This window comes from Lonchura striata, chromosome 35 (genome assembly GCF_046129695.1).
Source record: "Lonchura striata isolate bLonStr1 chromosome 35, bLonStr1.mat, whole genome shotgun sequence".
NCBI classification, from domain to species: domain Eukaryota; kingdom Metazoa; phylum Chordata; class Aves; order Passeriformes; family Estrildidae; genus Lonchura; species Lonchura striata.
The window spans coordinates 2,103,211-2,122,462 of NC_134637.1; positions in this window are offsets into that span (position 1 = coordinate 2,103,211).

Sequence of the window (19,252 nt, forward strand, 5' to 3'; positions counted from 1 at the left end):
CATTGCTGGTGTGACAGGGGGATCACAACAATTGACTCTAGTAGAAGCCGAGGTGAGCCTGACTGGGAAGGAGTGGAAGAAACATCCTATAGTGACTAGCCCAGATGCTCCGTGTATCCTAGGCATAGACTTCCTCTGGAACGGATATTACAAAGACCCAAAGGGACTTAGGTGGGCTTTTAGAATAGCCGCTGTAGAGGCAGAAGACATTAAGCAATTGAACACCTTGCCTGTCAGAAAACCCCTCTGCAGTAGGACTCCTAAAGGTGGAAGAACAACACGTGCCGATTGCGACCTCGACAGTGCACCGCCGGCAGTATCGGACGGATTGAGATGCCATGATCTCCATCCACAAAATGATTCGGGAGCTGGAAAGCCAAGGGGTGGTCAGCAAAACCCACTCACCCTTCAACAGCCCCATCTGGCCTGTGCACAAATCTGACAAAGAATGGAGATTGACTGTGGACTATCGTGGCTTAAATAAAGTGACTCCACCGCTGAGCGCTGCTGTGCCGGATATGCTGGAACTCCAGTACGAGCTGGAGTCCAAGGCAGCAAAGTGGTATGCCACCATTGATATTGTTAATGCGTTTTTCTCCATTCCTCTGGCAGCAGAATGCAGGCCTCAGTTCGCTTTCACCTGGAGGGGCGTGCAGTACACCTAGAACCAACTGTCCCAGGGGTGGAAACACAGCCCCACCATCTGCCATGGGCTGATCCAGACTGCACGAGAAAAGGGTGAGGCTCCAGAACACCTGCAATACATTGATGACATCATTGTGTGGGGGAGCACAGCGGCAGAAGTGTTTGAGAAAGGTGAGAGGATCATCCAGATACTACTAGAAGCTGGCTTCGCCATCAAGAAGAGCAAAGTCAAGGGACCTGCCCGAGAGATCCAGTTCCTGGGAGTGAAATGGCCAGATGGACAGCACCAGATTCCCACTGAGGTCATCAACAAGATCACAACTATGTCCTCACCAACCAGCAAAAAGGAAACACAAGCTTTCCTGGTTTCTAGAGAATGCACATTCCCGAGTATAGCCAGATTGTGAGCCCTCTTTATCTGGTTACCCGAAAGAAGAATGATTTCCACTGGGGCCCTGAGCAGCAACAAGCCTTCACCCAAATCAAGCAGGAGATCGCTCACGCTGTAGCCCTTAGACCTGTCAGGACGGGACCAGAGGTCAAGAATGTGCTCTACTCTGCAGCCGGGAACCATGGGTGGTCCTGGAGCCTTTGGCAGAAAGTCCCTGGGGAGACTCGAGGCCGACCACTGAGATTCTGGAGCCGAAGTTACAGAGGGTCTGAAGCCAACTACACTCCCACAGAGAAGGAAATCTTGGCTGCCTTTGAAGGAGTTCAAGCCGACTCAGAGGTAATTGGCACAGAAGCACAACTCCTCCTGGCACCCCGACTACCGGTGCTGGGGTGGATGTTTAAAGGAAAGGTTCCTACTACCCACCATGCCACTGACGCCACATGGAGCAAATGGATTGCCCTCATCACTCAACACGCCCGTATTGGAAACCTGAATCGCCCTGGGATTTTGGAGATAATTACGAACTGGCCAGAAAGTGAAAACTTTGGTCTCACTGATGATGAGGAGCAGGTACAAGTGGCAAGGGCTGAAGAGGCTCCACCATACAACCAACTACCAGCAGAGGAGACCTGCTACGCTCTTTTCACTGACGGTTCCTGTCGCATTGTAGGGATGAACCGGAAGTGGAAAGCAGCCGTATGGAGCCCCACACGCCAAGTTGCACAAGCTACCGAAGGAGAAAGTAGATCAAGCCAACTCGCTGAACTCAAAGCCGTTCAGCTGGCTCTGGACATTGCTGAAAGGGAGAAGTGGCCAAAGCTCTACCTTTATACTGATTCATGGATGGTAGCCAATGCTCTGTGGGGCTGGCTGGGAAGGTGGAGGAAGGCCAACTGGCAACGTAGAGGAAAGCCAATCTGGGCTGCTGATATATGGAAAGACATTGCCTCTCGGGTGGAAAAGCTGACGGTGAAAGTCCGTCATGTAGATGCCCATGTCCCCAAAAGTCGGGCTAATGAGGAGCACCGAAACAACGAGCAGGTAGATCAGGCAGCAAAAATAGAGGTGTCAAAGATAGACCTTGATTGGCACCATAAGGGGGAGTTGTTCCTAGCTCGATGGGCTCATGATGCCTCAGGTCATCAGGGCAGAGATACCACCTACAAGTGGGCACGAGACCGAGGGGTGGATCTAACCATAGATAGTGTTTCCCAGGTTATCCATGACTGTGAGACGTGTGCTGCCATCAAACAGGCCAAGAGAGTGAAGCCCCTATGGTATGGTAGGCGGTGGTCCAAGTACAAGTATGGGGAGGCCTGGCAGATTGACTATATCACACTGCCCCAGACACGCCAAGGCAAGCGCTACGTGCTGACCATGGTGGAAGCCACCGCTGGATGGCTGGAGACTTTCCCTGTACCTCATGCCACTGCCCGGAACACCATCTTAGGCTTGGAAAAGCAAGTCCTGTGGAGACACGGCACCCCTGAGAGAATTGAGTCTGACAACGGCACCCATTTCAAGAACAGCCTTATCAACACCTGGGCCAGAGAACATGGTATCGAATAGATATATCATATTCCCTATCATGCTCCAGCTGCCGGCAAAGTTGAATGGTGCAACGGACTCCTTAAGACTGCCCTGAAGGCACTTGGTGGGGGAACATTTAGAAACTGGGAAATTAACCTGGCAAAAGCAACCTGGATGGTCAACACCCGAAGGTCTGTCAATCGAGCTGGCCCTGCCCAGTCAGAACCCTTACACACAGTAGATAGAGATAAGGTCCCTGTAGTACATATGAAAGGTATTTTAGGGAAAACTGTTTGGATTAATCCCACCTCAGGAAAAGACCAACCCATTTGTGGGATTGTCTTTGCTCAAGGACCTGGTTACACTTGGTGGGTAATGCAGAAAGACGGGGAGACCCGCTGTGTACCACAGGGAAACTTGGTCTTAAGTGAGAACTGGGTGTAATATTTCATTGTGTGCAGATGGAAATAGAATAAGGGGTGGATAATCTCCTGGTTAGTGAGATAAGCTTTTATTCTATTTGCCATCTGTTGGAGGTTGGGGCAGGTTTTGTTATCTCTCCCAAAGACAATGGTTTGCCCTGTAGAGGCAATGGTTTGTTTATACACTATTGACTGACTCACTGCAGGGCTGGTAAATGTAACACCATCCCATTGTGAGAGGTTCCACCCAGAGGGGGAGGCCAAGCACTCCTTTATGGTATAAGGGGGTATCTTTTTGGGGACAGAGCAGCACGCTCTTTGCGGGATTGGCAGAGAAGCAGCTCCTTCAGCGGCACTCGCAGCGAAGCAGCCGGAGCGCGGTGAGGCGGCGGTGGTGGAGCTCGGAGGCAACCCTGGCGCAGAGGAAGACTGGCCCCACTGCCACCAGATCTTCGGAGGAAAACTATACCCTTCAAAAGATCACCACTGCAGCTGCAATTCATCAGTCACTGCAAGAGGAGCAGCTATCATTGCCACCGGACTACTACCAACACCCCGACTCCTCAGGTTGTGACATTATCACTAGTTTTTGTTTGTACCAATTGCATTTGCCTTTTTAAATTGTTATCTAGTTTTCTCCTAGTAAAAAATTGTTACTTGTTGTGGCGCAGCATGCGCTCCTCTCGCCGCGGCACTCCGAGACGTGCCGTGCTGGGTGGTGAGGGAAGAGAACGGGCGGCCGCTTCCCCCTGCAAGCTCTGCAGTTCAGTTCGTGGCACGCGGGGACAGATGAAAGCGGCACGGGACTTGGGGGGTGAACGGGATGGTTTTATTCAGCGAACCCCAAGACCCCCTCGGGGGCGGGAGCAGAGGTTTTATACAGAACTCAGGAGGAGGGGTGTAGGAACAGTAACCACTAAGGGAATAGCAGGGGAGGAGTTTAGGGCAGAACTAACATATCACAAACCTATCAGGGGAAACAGGGGAGTGGAATAGTACAAATAGTCCAATACCACTTGGAGATGAGGGGAGAGCTAGGGAAGACTGACACTGGGGAGAGGAGGAGATTGGGGGGTTGAGGGGGGGAAACAGATATTAAACAAATATTAAATGAAAGAAAAACACACCACCGCATCTCCCTCTTTTCTTTTACAAAAGGAAGGAGAATTCTGTGGTTTAAGCAAATTAATATAACATGCAAATAATATAAAATCATATGATAACATTGTAAATTACTTAAAGGACATGAAAGACACATTATTGCATTTATAGGGTAGGAAGAGTAGTAACATCCTAAATCAGACATAAGACTGTACAAAACTTGCTGTTTTGCTGCTCTGAGTAACAATCTAGAATAATGTAAATAATGTAAATAATTGAAATAGAATTGAAATCAGATAAAGACTAGGTGATTGAAATAGAATGAAATAGTTAACAGAAATTAAACTAAAAAATTGAATTAGAATTTTTAAAATTATAATTATCTAATTTAAATAAAATAATTAAATGGAATTATTGGAATTAAATACAATAAAAGATTAACTAAATATAACTAATAAATTTTTAAACTTCACAGCAATGCAGCAAGCCTGAAGCGATACACTAGTTATGCGATTCCTGTAGCAATAATGGTTAAAAACACAGCCTTTAAGTCAAAAAATATTAGAAAAGACTGAATTAATTATAATTACAATAAAACAGCTTAATATAAAATCAAATTGTAACATTACATATTATTAAAAAAAACATAAGTTGAAAGACATCAAAAAATGATAAACTAATTGTGATTATAACGTATGAAACATATAAAAACTTCATCTGGAATATATAAAATTGTCCTTAAAGTAAAGTCCAAATTAAGGGCACAAAGCACAGCAGGATTTGTGACTTCATCTGATTTAGAACTTGCTTTGTTACGGCGTTTGCGATGTTCAGCTTCTCAAATTCTTAAAGCAGAGTTAGCGGATAACGGCGCTTGTCTTAAAGCAGAGTCAGCGGATAGCGGTGTGGTTTGTTCAATTTGAATGTTTGTTTGCGAGGTGGGCCTAATATCTTGAGTATTAATTAACTGGGATGATTTTTCTTTCTATAAAATATAACTCAACAAACAGATTATTCAAAAAATAATCAAAAGCAAAAAGAGGAATTCTTAGTTAAATAAAAAGGAGTATTGGGTAGGGTACATTAAGGAATATGATAGGGGAATCAGACAATCACTTAATTAGTGATTGCCATGATTAACAGGGGGTATCGGTAAGGGGTGGACCGGAGCGCCGCCATTTTAGGGGGAAGACAAAATGACGGATCCTCAGTCCCAGGTTTCGGCTCCATTTCCTCGGAAGAAGATCCCTCCCGACCTTCCCCCCGGAGGAAGAGCCAGAAGAAGGATTGGGGAATATCCAACCCCGCCTCCCCACAATAGGGACTAGCCTCGTGCAGGGATGGTGCAGGGCTATTGGGAGAGAGATGGGACTGGCGGGAAACCAGGGGCAGAAAAGAAGGGTCAAGGCAGGAAAATGGGTCCCGAGCGGTGTGGCCAGCGCCATCTTGGGAGGGGGTGCCAGATACACTGCACTTGGCCTGAGCAGTGTCCGGCAGGGCACTTGGGGCGGCTCGGCCACAGCAATCCCCAAGGGAGGATAGGAAAGGGTTTTAGGAAAGTCCGAGGGGATGGGGATATAGGGAGCTTCACAGAAGCAAAAAGGGGAAATTTATAGGAGGGGGCGGGGGGGCCCTGCGGTGGTGTGTTTTTCTTTCATTTGATATTTGTTTAATATCTGTTTCCCCCCCCAACCCCCCTTTCCCTGCCCCTTTCCCTAGAACCTTCCCTGTCATTCATTCTAGCCCCCTCCTCAGCTTCCAGATGTTAGTTCTGCCCTAAACTCCTCCCCTGCTATTCCCTCATTGGTTACTGTTCCTACACCCGTCCTCCTGAGTTCTGTATAAAACCTTTGCCCCCCCGCCCGCCGGGGTCTTGGGGCTCATGGAATAAAACCATCTCGTTCCCTCCCAAGTCCCGTGTCGCCTTCGTCTGTCCCTGCGCGCCACGAACTGAAACTGCAGAGCTTGCGGGGGAAAGCGGCCGCCCGTTCTCTTCCCTCACCGCCCAGCACGGCTCGGAGTGCCGCGGCGAGGAGCGCATGCCGCGCCTCAACATATGGTAGCAGAGGATGGTTCCCTCCTTCGTCTTGTAAAAAAAACGGGCAAATTTGTGGGGGCGCCCGCCTCACAGAAGAAGAAGGAAGGAAGAGGAACATCTACGGCCGTAAAAGCTCTGCCTGATGCTATGAGGAGCTGAGCGCCGAGCGAAAAAGATTGAGGCTCCGGGACCTCTTTGTTCTCGCCATCTTCCCGCCCGGGAGCAGCCGCGCTGCACGGGCAGCCGGGCTGCAGAGCTTTTTGGCGGGCAGACTTACCCGAGAACACAGAGGGCGGTTTTGGCAGCGGCTCGGGGGAGCCTGAAGAGGGGCTGACCGAGAAGAGGTTCATTCCTCGGTCAGCATCTGCAGCGAGACCACCGGAGGCTGATAGTGGCCGAAACCAAGGCTTCGGGGACGAGTCTTGGTTTAACGGGAACACCCAGGCTTCCGGAAGGGCCAAACCGAAAGAGAAGGAACATCCCCAGTTTTTAGCGCGACTTTTCCATCGAGTCGAGGAGAAGATTCAAGCCATCTCCGTCCGAGCCTGCAAGGTAAGGTAGGCTACACGGGGTGGGGGTCGCCCCGACGGGCGGCTGGGTCTGTCACTTTTTTTTTTCTCGCGTTTTAACCCCCGTCTGCGCCCAGACTGGGGCTGTAGCCGTGCATGTCCCTGGCAAGCGGGTGGGTTTTCTTTTTCTGGGAGAAGCTAGCACTGAGTGCTATCCTTCGCCTAGTCTTCTGTGGGGACCTAGATTAGATCGCTTTTTCTTCTCCTCGAAAAAGTTGTCTTCTCTATCCTCCCCTCCCCATTCTGGGCTGGACGGAGGGGGTAGAAAAGACACCAGTAGGGATCAGCTAAGAAGACGACACGTTAGCTATAGGAGAGTTGTTAAAAGGGGCCCTTTACACCCACGCATTGCGCCGACATCCAGCTGCGTCGGGCGGCCCCCCCCCCCCTCCTATAAATTTCCCCTTTTTGCTTCTGTGAAGCTCCCTATATCCCCATCCCCTCGGACTTTCCTAAAACCCTTTCCTATCCTCCCTTGGGGATTGCTGTGGCCGAGCCGCCCCAAGTGCCCTGCCGGACACTGCTCAGGCCAAGTGCAGTGTATCTGGCACCCCTCTCAAGATGGCGCTGGCCACGCCGCTCGGGACCCATTTCCCGCCTTGACCCTTCTTTTCCGCCCCTGGCTTCCCGCCAGTCCCATTTCTCCCCCAATAGCCCTGCACCGTCCCTGCACGAGGCTAGTCCCTATTGTGGGGAGGCGGGGTTGGATATTCCCCCATCCTTCTTCGGGCTCGTCCTCCGGGGGGAGGGTCGGGAGGGATCTTCTCCCGAGGAAATGGAGCCGAAACCCGGGACTGAGGATCCGTCATTTTGTCTTCCCCCTGAAATGGCGGCGCCCCGGTCCACCCCTTACCGATACCCCCTGTTAATCATGGCAATCACTAATTAAGTGATTGTCTGATTCCCCTATCCTATTCCTTAATGTACCCTACCCAATACTCCTTTTTATTTAACTACAAATTCCTCTTTTTGCTTTTGATTATTTTTGAATAATCTGTTTGTTGAGTTATATTTTATAGAAAGAAATACCATCCCAGTTAATTATTACTCAAGATATTAGGCCCACCTCTCAAACGGACATTCAAATTGAACAAACCACATCGCTATCCGCTAACTCTGCTTTAAAACAAGCGCCGTTATCCGCTGACTCTGCTTTAAGAATTTAAGAAGCTGAACATCGCAAACGCCGCGACGCAGCAAATTCTAAATCAGATGAAGTCACAAATCCTGCTGTGCTTTGTACCCTTAATTTGGACTCATTTAAGACAATTTTATATACTCCAGATGAAGTTTTTATATGTTTCATATGTTATAATCACAATTAGTTTATCATTTTTTAATGTCTTTCAATTTATGTTTTTTTAATAATATGTAATGTTACAATTTGATTTTATATTAAGTTGTTTTGTTATAATTATAATTAATTCAGTCTTTTCTGATATTTTTTAACTTAAAGGCTGTGTTTAACCATTATTGCTACAGAAATCACTCAACTACTATATCGCTTCAGGCTTGCTGCATTGCTGCGAAATTTAAAAAATGTATTAGTTATATTTAGTTGATCTTTTATTATATTTAATTCCAATAATTCCATTTAATTATTTTATTCAAATTAGATAGTTATAATTTTAATCATTCTAATTAAATTTTTTAGTTTAATTTCTGTCAATTATTTCATTCTATTTCAATTATTTACATTATTTACATTATTTTAAATTGTTACTCAGAACAGCAAAACAGCAAGTTTTGTGCAGTCTTGTGTCTAATTTAAGCTGTTACTACTCTTCCTGCCCTATAAATGCAATAATGTGTCTTTCATGTCCTTTAAGTAATTTACAATGTTATCATATGATTTTATATTATTTGCATGTTTTATTAATTTGCTTAAACCACAAAATTCTCCTTCTTTTTGTAAAGTAAAAGAGGGAGATGCGGTGGTGTGTTTTTCTTTCATTTGATATTTGTTTAATATCTGTTTCCCCCCCCAACCCCCCTTTCCCTGCCCCTTTCCCTAGAACCTTCCCTGTCATTCATTCTAGCCCCCTCCTCAGCTTCCAGATGTTAGTTCTGCCCTAAACTCCTCCCCTGCTATTCCCTCATTGGTTACTGTTCCTACACCCGTCCTCCTGAGTTCTGTATAAAACCTTTGCCCCCCCGCCCGCCGGGGTCTTGGGGCTCATGGAATAAAACCATCTCGTTCCCCCCCCCAAGTCCCGTGTCGCCTTCGTCTGTCCCTGCGCGCCACGAACTGAAACTGCAGAGCTTGCGGGGGAAAGCGGCCGCCCGTTCTCTTCCCTCACCGCCCAGCACGGCTCGGAGTGCCGCGGCGAGGAGCGCATGCCGCGCCTCAACAGGGCCCAACGCAGAACAACTCTCCTATAGCTAACGTGTCGCCCTCTTAGCTGTTCCCTACTGGTGTCTTTTCTACCCCCTCCGTCCAGCCCAGAATGGGGAGGGGAGGATAGAGAAGACAACATTTTCGAGGAGAAGAAAAAGCGATCCAATCTAGGTCCCCACAGAAGACTAGGCGAAGAATAGCACTCAGAGCTAGCTTCCCCCAGAAAAGGAAAACCCACCTACCTGCCAGGGACATGCAAGGCTACAGCCCCAGTCTAGGCGCAGACGGGGGTTAAAACGCAAAAAAAAAAGTGGCAGACCCAGCCGCCCGTCGGGGCGATCCCCACCCCGTGTAGCCTACCTTACCTTGCAGGCTCGGACGGAGATGGCTTGAATCTTCTCTTCGACTTGATGGAAAAGTCGCGCTAAAAACTGGGGATGTTCCTTCCCGGTTTTGGCCCTTCCGGAGGCCTGGGTGTTCCCGTTAAACCAAGACTCGTCCCCGAAGCCTTGGTTTCGGCCACTATCAGCCTCCGGTGGTCTCGCTGCAGATGTTGACTGAGGAACCTCTTCTCGGTCAGCCTTTCTTCAGGCTCCCCCGAGCCGCTGCCAAAACCGCCCTCTGTGTCCTTGGGTAAGTCTGCCCGCCAAAAAGCTCTGCAGCCCAGCTGCCCGTGCAGCGCGGCTGCTCCAGGGCGGGTAGATGGCGAGAACAAAGAGGGTCCCGGAGCCTCAATCTTTTTCGCTCGGTGCTCAGCTCCTCATAGCATGCGGCAGAGCTTTTACGGCCGTAGATTTTCCTCTTCCCTCCTTCTTCTTCTGTGAGGCGGGCGCCCCCAAGAATTTGCCCATTTTTTTTACAAGACGAAGGAGGGAACCATCCTCTGCTACCATATGTTGTGGCGCGGCATGCGCTCCTCTCGCCGCGGCACTCCGAGCCGTGCCAGGCTGGGTGGTGAGGGAAGAGAACGGGCGGCCGCTTCCCCCTGCAAGCTCTGCAGTTCAGTTCGTGGTGCGCGGGGACAGACGAAGGCGGCACGGGACTTGGGGGTGAACGGGATGGTTTTATTCAGCGAACCCCAAGACCCCCTCGGGGGCGGGAGCAGAGGTTTTATACAGAACTCAGGAGGAGGGGTGTAGGAACAGTAACCACTAAGGGAATAGCAGGGGAGGAGTTTAGGGCAGAACTAACATATCACAAACCTATCAGGGGAAACAGGGGAGTGGAATAGTACAAATAGTCCAATACCACTTGGAGATGAGGGGAGAGCTAGGGAAGACTGACACTGGGGAGAGGAGGAGATTGGGGGCTTGGCGGGGGGAAACAAATATTAAACAAATATTAAATGAAAGAAAAACACACCACCGCAGTTACTCCCATTCCCATATCTTTGCCTGAGAGCCTTTTAATTTAAAGATCCTGGTAATTCGGAGGGAGGGGGGTTTGCCATTTCCATTGCACAGGAGGCTTTGCCCTCTTTCACAGATTGCTATCTTGTCAAACCAAGACACACATGGACATCTCTGTGATGTCACACAGCTTATCGTGATGTCGCACTGACTTTTCTGTGAGGTCACAGGGCTTTTAGTGATGTCACACAGACATCTCTGTGATGTCACAGAAGTTCCTGTGATGTCAAAGAGATATCTCTGTGACGTCACACTGACATCTCTGTGAGGTCACATTGACCTTGTGAGGTCACACAGCTGTCTATGATGTCACACGGACATTTTTGTGATTACATACAACCTCTTCTGACGTCACAATGACATGTCTATGATGTCACTCTGAGACCTCTGTGAGGCAACACTTAGATGGCTGTGACGTTGCACAGGCCCTGTGAGGTCACAAATCTTTTTGTGACGTCACAAAGACATCTATGTGATGTCACTCTGACAACTCTGTGATGTCACATTGACCTTGTGAGGTCAAACATCTTTTTGAGATGTCACTCTGACATCTCTGTGACATCACACAGCTCTCTGAGATGTCACAGGGACATCCCTGTGATGTTGCACCAATATCTGTGATGTCACAAAGCTCTCTGTGATATCACACTGACTTCTCTGTGATGTCAGTGATACCTCCATAACGTCACACAGCTCTCTGTGATGTCACATGGACGTCTCTGTGATGTCACACAGCTCTCTGTGATGTCACACTGAAATCTCTGTGACAGCACTCAGCTTTTTGGAATGTCACACTTACATCTTTTTGATGTTACTCTGACATCTCTGTGATGTCACAGAACTTCCTGTGATGTCACAGAGATATCTCTGTGACGTCACACTGACATCTCTGTTTTGTCTCATTGACCTTGTGAGGTCACACAGCTGTCTATGATGTCACTTGGACATCTCTGTGATGTCACACATCCTCCTCTGGCGTCACACTGACATCTCTATGATGTTACACTGACTCATCTCTGACGCCACACTTAGATGGCTGTGATGTCACACAGACCCTGTGAGGTCACAAAGGTTTTTGTGATGTCACAAAGACATCTCTGTGATGTCACTCTGACACCTCTGTGACATCACAGTGACCCTTCGAGGTCACACAGTTTTTTCTGATGTCACAGTGACAACTCTGTGATGTCACACAGCTCTCTGTGACGTGACATGTTGGTGGCTGTGTTGTAGCACAGACCCTGTGAGGTCACAAAGCTTTTTGTGATGTCACAAATTCCTCTCTGTGATGTCACTCTGACATCTCTTTTGTCAGAACTCAAAGTGTTACTCAGACATTTTTAGAGGTTTCAGGCCTATGTCAGAAGCATTTTAGACCATGGCAGGCAGCTGGAAACAGCTGTGATTTTGAGTTTGAGCCATGGAATGAATTACCAGCTTTGAAGGTGGAACAAGCAGTCACAAAGGGTTAGATTGTATAGCAAAAGTAGTTACAAAACAGAAGCTAATTTTTTTTAGTATTGTACAGAAGGGTTTTAACACTTGTACACGGGGGTTTTTACTTTGTACATGGGGGTCAGAAGTTCTAAGGTGGAGGAAAGTGGGCTGATCCTGTTCTTCCTCTTTCCTTTTCCTTGCCTCCCTGTTCTTCATGGTGTTGGCACTCACAGATTGGTTTAGAGTAGGAAAGCACTTTGTAATATAGGTAGTAGGTACTGGGGGAATACTATAAACATGTAATACGTAATATATCATATAAAAGATAGCAGCAGCCATGGGCCGGGGGAGAGACGAAGAAGACAGCAGATAGAGAGGATGTCAGTGTGTGTGTGTGCCTCTACCCAGGCCACTGACCAAGCAGCCGCAGCCCGAGAAGAGAATCTTTTAGATAACTAACAATAAACTCCCTTGAGACTGAATTGCAAAAGCCTGCGGAGTTTTTCTTTGGGAGCACGGGTTGGAGGAGTGATTTCACCACCTTATGAGACCCCAGAGCAAGGCTGGGGTTCTCACACATGGCGTCCCTGGTCGGGCATCAACAAAAAGAACAAGAAGAAACATCAAACAACCTCCAACCTTCATCAGCAGAAAAAGAAAAATAGAAGAGCAGTTCACACACACCCTTCGCAATTTCAAGAAGAGAGGTGTTGGAGGGTACCGCGGGAGACAAGACTCATGATATCATGATCATCAAGTCTCAATTTATTGTGACAGATTACACAGTTTATATATGTTCGTTAATTAGCTCATACATATTGCAAAAGCCAAGCTCATGATTGGTTGCTATGTGACTTGTACTATTATCTTAAAAGTATCTTTATGATCGATACATGCCTGTCCAGCTGGCCTTGCAGTTAGAACAGCTTAGTACCCCTTTGTTCTTCTCTATCTACTTCTACATACCAAGCAGTTTCAATATCCTGCTTTCTGCACACCATCTGCTCTTCAGGGCCATGCAAACTTTGCAGCAGTCACGTAGCCCTCCCTATTTGGATTAATTTTACAGTATCATGTCCCTTGTTGTTCAACCATTCCTCTGTCAGGCTCTCTTCATCTCCCCCGTTTTCCTTTTTTACAAGAAGGTGTGCATTCAGCATTTTTTGCAAAAGCTGCTGCATTAAGCCTTGTAAGCAAGTAAACACACAGGGCAAAACAAACAAAAGAATCACAATTATGCTTAGAACTATTATGTCGTATTTGATAATGTCTCTTAACCACGGCCCTATCCCCAGTCCTTTTAGCTATCTTTTTAAACCTAATCTATCCTCTACCTTTAACTGATGAGTTAGCTCGGTCAATTTTTGTATTTTCTTATGGATAGATGTAGAGTGATCAGATAAGTTCATACAGCACATTCCTTAAAATTCTTCATGTTATGATTGAGCACAAGAGGCCATCTGATCCGATTAACAGAATTTATTTAATTCATTTAAGAGAGTATATGAGAGCAAAGCAAAAAGCAGCGCTGCGGCGACAGAGGGGAGCAACCGCTCCGCCAAACTGCTGCGCTGTGATCCCCTAGCTCACTGTTTTTATCTCCTTCCTTAGTTCACTCGTTTCTTCTGCGCAGTCGCATTCTGTTGCTAGGTGGTCGTTTTCTGCCTCCTGGTGGTCGTGGGATGAAGGCTGGTTGTCTTCCTCACAGGTGTCTTTTGATCTGGGGATTCTCACAGTCTCAAGTATACGTGTTATCTTAGAAATGCATGTTATCAGTTAAGCACTGCAAAGCCTATTGCCTACTACCGCTGTAAAAGGTTAGGAATGCGTATTATCAGCAATTCACAGCCTGTTGCCTATTACCGCTGTAAAAACAAACTTCTTTGAAACAAATTACTATCTGCAGCTGCATCGAACAAAAAGGTCACCCTTCTCTTACACTTCACAACTATGACCTTGGGCTAGAAGAAGTAAATTAGTGGCAGCTGCTCTGTTTTGCAGAACTGCATGACAGATACTACTTATATTTGTGGCAAGCTCACTTAACATTTTAGATGAAATATTAATTTATTTTTCTGTCCAGTAGGCTAGGATTTTTAATTGTGTGAGAGCTTGCACTGAAGCAACTCGTGGGGTGAAAAATGAGCTTAGTATTACAGAAGTGCACCCCACTTCATATTTCTCATGTTTTTGATTGTTCTGTTTAACATGAAAGGAACAAACTTAATTCTAAATACAAACTATATTTATGATAAACTTAATGTTATGCTTTTGATTATCTAATTGATTGTCCCTCTTTTTCTTTTGCCATTGAAAAGCAATGGTAAAATGAACAGAAAAATCACAGGCATTACTAAAACTCATTAAAACTTAGTAAAAAAGTCTATAACATAATTAAAAACACACTTATGAAAAAACCCAAAGTCTACAATCTTCTGTGGGTGAAACACAAATCTTTGCACAATCCACTTTTGCTGTGCATCCTCTGATTCACTTGTGGAGAGATTAGTGTTCTCTTGAAATTGATAAGTTTAACATTCTTCAATGAAATCTATCCAGATTCTGCACCTGCTAAAACACAAACAAACTCAACACTCCCCACAGGGACTGGAGGGTCCTCTCTCAATTCTGTTTCCTAAAATTTGCATGAAGGAATGGAAATATCAACATCTTGATAATAAACATGAAAAAACATCAAGAACAAAACAATGCATATAGTAAAGAAACTAACAACAAATAAAAATCAATCAGATAATACACAATTAATATTACATATAAAATCACAGTTACCAAGTGCTACACTATCAAATTGTCATCCCAGAGTCTGCAGCAGCTGATAAACCTTAAAACAACAGAGATTTGGATAAAACATGTCCGGATCTTGTTTCTCCAAAACTCCCTTTGAGGCTCAGCTCCCCTATATGGTCAAATTGTCAAGCCAAAAGGACTTGAATACTTTTTGATGCAGAAAACACTTGGGTCAATCACAACATCCACGTAGAGCCAGAGCTTGGCCAGAGCTCAAACTCTAATTGGAGGATATGTTTTAACACATTATAGAACAAAAGTCCTAGAAATAACAGTTATAAGTAAAAAACCTTATTATTAAAAATTTATCAAACTATCAAATAATTGAACATTTCTAAAATCTCTTTTAAGACAAAAATCCTCTAAATATAACAAACCCTTTCTTTAGAAATCTGAAAATTTGAAGTCTGAAATCTTGAACTAAAATTTGGACAATGAATTTTAAAGGAAGATGAATTGCAGCTGTATAAAAGATTGGATAAAGAAAACACATGAGTAATTAAAAAATCAAAAACACAGGATCCTGAAAAAACATCTTGTAATCAATCACCTAAAGAGACAATAAAACATATGAAAACTGACTGTAAATACTATAACAACACCTTAATACCTTAATACCTTAATAATAATTCTTATCACAAAAATCAGACAACTCACATTTTATGATCAACTTATTAACAAGAAATGTTTAAAATAGGTTAAGACAATCATTTTAAAGCACTCATACAACATTAGTAACAATCAGTAATTATCATTACCTACAAAAACTTAACAATCACTATTTATCGTATTATCTATAAAACTTAAAAATCATTATTACTTATATTATTATCTATAAAAACCCAAATACAGAGATTACAAACTCAATACTGAAATTCCATCAGATGACATTTTCTCAACTCTTTGTTTTCAGAGACATTTTTGGTAATTAAATCATTACTAACATTTTTATCTTTATATAGTGATTTTTGTACATATCATATTTGAAATAACATTGATTCACATAATGTTCATCCTTCGTGGTATCTTGGAAAACACTCGGTACTGCTGTACTTTTTCATTACGTCTTCTGACTTTTGTAAGAAATTGGAAAGATGCTGTTGAAATTTTTGCTGTAGTGTTGCGATCCCGCCATCGGTGGCGCTGCTGCTCTCGGCGTTGTCGCTGCCATGGCAACCAGGACTGTGCCGCCATCTCCGCCGCCATTGCTGGGCGCTGCGGGGAGATGAGGGGCGGCGCCTCACTCCCGTCCTTGTTGTGTCACCTTCTGGATGGGAGAAGAGACACCCCCGCCACGGCCGCGCCCCGCCTGCTTCGACTGCAGCACGGCTGAGCCCCCAGGAACGCCCCTCTCCCCCCTTGCGCTGCTGCTCGGCAACAGGGAGCCTTCCGTTTCTCGGCTGATGTCCGCTCTGCCCCGGGCTCACCTCTGGCTCGGTGCTGGCCGTCCCCGCTCTGTCTGGCCCCGCGCCTGCTCCGTTCTACCTGATCCCCGTTCACACAAAGTGAATTTGGGATCCCAGTCCCGTTGCCATAAAGCAATTTGGATCTCAATTTCCAGCACCTCAATGCTACTAGTGTCTATGGGAGGTACAGGCATTTCAGAAGCAGAGATGGGAATGGGAAAATTTGTGAGAACCGGAGGGTTTGGCTCACTGGAGAGAAGCGAGGGTTCACATTCCTTATTTTTCTCCAGAGCTGTCCGTATCGCTTCCACTGCCCTCTTTTCTGCCTGACACATTAGCAATTTGTTATCAACCACTCTCCAAAGTTTACTCATTTTCTTGCCTGGTTTATCCTCATCTAACACTAATTCCCACAACTTATCCCTATATCTTCTCCATTCTGAAAGTTTATGAACACTATGGGGGTTAATGAAAAAGCCGTAAGAATCAGCATGATGCAATAGTGAAGGGAGATCCTTATCTAAGTCAATCCCCCTAATCTGCCTTTTTCTAAGAGAAGCACTAAACAAATCATATGCTGCTTGGCTTTCCATGATTACGTCGGTACCGTTGCTGGCTCCTTCAGGCTCCGGCAGTACGTATAGGCTGAGCCCGCCGCTGCGGTCACTCAGGGCGCGGAGCAGAGAGTATTGGCTCTTTCGCCGTCCTTCCAGCTGCAGGACCCGAACCCCAACTCAGCACCTCTCTCGCCTTAGGCTCGGATCAGGTCCCTGCTTTCGGGCGCCAGTTGTAGGAGGGATGCCGCGGGAGACAAGACTCATGATATCATGATCATCAAGTCTCAGTTTATTGTAACAGATTACACAGTTTATATATGTTCGTTAATTAGCTCATACATATTGCAAAAGCTAAGCTCATGATTGGTTGCTATGTGACTTGTACTATTATCTTAAAAGTATCTTTATGATCGATACATGCCTGTCCAGCTGGCCTTGCAGTTAGAACAGCTTAGTACCCCTTTGTTCTTCTCTATCTACTTCTACATACCAAGCAGTTTCAATATCCTGCTTTCTGCACACCATCTACTCTTCAGGGCCATGCGAACTTTGCAGCAGTCATCAGCCCTCACATCCCTGTGGGAGCAGCTGCAGACATGATCAGAGATTCCCCCCGTCTTCATTCCTGTGAAAGGGTGAAGCCCAGCTGTCCTTTCCTTCTGCTGCCTCCTCTCCTCAGCTGAGGATGTCAAACTCCCCAGGAGCAGGGAAATCCCCATGCCCTGCTTCCTTGTGGTTGCAGCCTGGAACATCCACTCAGAATGAAGAACATTCTGACATCCCTGCTGAATGACACCAGGAGGAGGTTGGTGAGAAAGGGAGGAAATTGGATTTTGATTGGAAATACAAGTTAAAAAATTATTTCTTTCCATCCCATTCCTTTTCAGTCACTTGCAGTTTGTTTTTCAGAGTGCCATCTTCTCAGCTGATTGTGTTTGTGTCCTTCTTTCTCTCCTGCCTTTCTTTGCCTGCTCTGTTTCTCTCTCAGTGTCTCCCTTGAGCCAGGGCAGCTCCCTCCTAAGGCCCTGCCCTGATTTCATTCCCAATCCATGATCTACAGCCATGGGTGAAGTTATGAAGGCTGGCAGTGAAATGTCCCTGTAGAATCTTGCTCCACTTGGTTTCTGGCTCCTTGTTAAGAGCTTTGCCTTCAAGGGCAGGAACATCTTTTCCTGGCTGGAAACTGAAATTCCAGCCCCTGGGAGTGTGTGCCATGCATCCCAGAGGGGTATTCCTGAGACTCCCAGGGTGCTGCTCCTGCAGTGCCTCCCGAGGAGCTGTGCAGGGCAGGGGACAAGGTGCAGCAGCTGTGTGAGCTCCCAGAGCACACAGCAAAGGTGGATTTGCTGGGCATTTTCTGGCACATTCACAGCTGGAAGCAGAGGGAAGAAGGAAAGGGAAGCAAGTCCCTGACAGAATCACGGAACTATTGGGGTAGGAAGGGACCCTGCCAGCAGGTCCCAATCCCGTGAGGGAGTGTCAAAATCCGCTTGGAGGAGCAAGGTGTTGTGATGGCTCGTTTGCCAATCCCCAAAGTGTAAAAAGGCAAACAGCAGGGGACCATCAGTTTAATCACAACAAATGCACCTTTATTATTGAGTGCCAACAGCAAATGCAATAGAGGGGACAGAAAGGAAATAAAGGATAGAATGAAAAGGAAGGGAAAGGGGATTATAGGTACCAAGGCAGACAAAATCGTCTCTGGTCCAGACAATGACAATCCATTTTCTTGCGTTGGGGAGAATCTCAAAATCTTGGCTATCTCAGGGGTCTTTTATGGTCCTCTGTCTAAGGGGGGAACAGGCAAAAGACACTGAAAGTCTATTGAAGTCATTGAGGGGGAACAGGTACAATGAAGAATAAGTCCATTGAAGCTACCGAGGGGGAACAGGTCATGTTATCAGCAATGAATCACAGACATTGTTATAATAGTTACGACCTTCTCCATCATGTCCATCATTTCTATAGGTCCATTTATTCGCTGTTGTGGGTGAGCTTCAACCTCAGCTCGTTGTCACCTGGTGTCACTTTCCAGACTCCCTCAGGGACTTTCTTCACTCGGGAGTGATGGATGCAGGCCTTCTGTTCTTTGATCTTGATTGCAGTAAAGGCAGTGAGGAGCACCTGGTAGGGTCCTTCCTACTGTATTCCAGGCTTTTTTCTGCAAAAGACTTAACATATACATAATCCCCAGATTGTACATCGTGTACTGGTCCATCTAATTCTCTGGTTTGAGCTCCAGCCACATATTTTTCAATTTCCCTTAATTGTTTGTTCAAGGCTACCATATATCTATGTAGGGTTTCCTACTTGTGTTGGTGTGATTCCTTCTTGAACTGCATATGGTCTCCCATATAATATTTCAAAGGGGCTCAACTTTTCTTTTGTTCTTGGTTTTGTCCAAATTCAGAATAATGCTAATGGGAGAGCCTGGGGCCAAGGTAGGTTTGCCTCTTGTCCCAACCTTACAATCTGTTGTTTAATCAAATGATTCATCTTTTCCACTTGGCCACTCGATTGAGGATGATATGGGGTATGCAGCTCCCAATCTATCCCCAGGTGATGGCTAATTTCTTGCACAATTTTGGAGATAAAATG